Below are 960 nucleotides of genomic sequence, written 5' to 3' on the forward strand. Positions count from 1 at the left end.
AAATATACATATATATATATATATAAATATATATAAATATAACGAAAAAATCAGAGAAACGAGACATGCAGCATAAAGAGTATATCCCTTCTTCAGTCGTTCCTGTCCATCTACTCAACGTTTCGAAAGCAAGGACAATACGCGACTTCGTTGGAACAGTCCTTCCCGCAAAGCAAATTAAATAAAATTTGGAATTTTTGCGGTGGGTGAAAGTGTTAGTAAGAACAGGACAGTGAGAACAAGACACTAAAAACAATAAAAATATTAAAAGCAAGTAAAAGGATGACACTAAAAACAAACGCTGAGAGCTGTTGGGCCAAGACGAAAGAAAAATTATGAACGCTAAGTAGAAGAGACAGAAAAATTCACGTCTGTTCTTTAGGAAGATCAGTGGACAGAAAGAAAGAACCCCTTTCGTCGAGTGTCTGCGACGAGAGGGTCAAGGAGAAAAAGGAGGCGTGAGAGAGAGGGAACGGTGAAAGGGAGAGAAGAAAAATAAGGAAAGGGTGAGAGAGAAAAAAGAAAAGATGAAGAACAAGAGAAGGAGAGAGATAGTAGAAGAGTGCGCATAGTAATATTAAGATAAAATTTACTTGGAAAAGGATGCGTGGCTTTCGATCATATAATAATATAAATATATAGATATATGCATATATCCATACATATATGTACATACCTACATCTATATGTATACGTACATGCATATATGGGTACAGGACTATAAAAAAACGTTAGACACAATGAGAAACGAAAAACGAAAACATAAAAACGAAAATAGAAAATGAACTTTTTTTCGAACAACGAAAAAAAAACAGTGAAATGAGTCATGCAACATAAAGAGTATATCACTTCGTCAGTTGTCCCTGTCCATCTACTCCGCATTCCGAAGGCAAGAACATAACGCGGCATAAAATAAATGTGTGTGTGTGTATATATATATATATATATATATATATATAT

At 34.3% G+C, this 960-nt stretch overlaps 1 protein-coding gene across 8 annotated transcripts in view; it reads left to right on the forward strand.

Moving 5' to 3' along the window:
• The window catches only part of LOC106879245 (uncharacterized), an 894824-nt gene that overhangs the window by 693902 nt on the left and 199962 nt on the right, over positions 1-960 (forward strand). The window lies entirely within an intron of this gene.

The sequence above is a fragment of the Octopus bimaculoides genome, chromosome 1 (assembly GCF_001194135.2).
Source record: "Octopus bimaculoides isolate UCB-OBI-ISO-001 chromosome 1, ASM119413v2, whole genome shotgun sequence".
Lineage (NCBI taxonomy): Eukaryota > Metazoa > Mollusca > Cephalopoda > Octopoda > Octopodidae > Octopus > Octopus bimaculoides.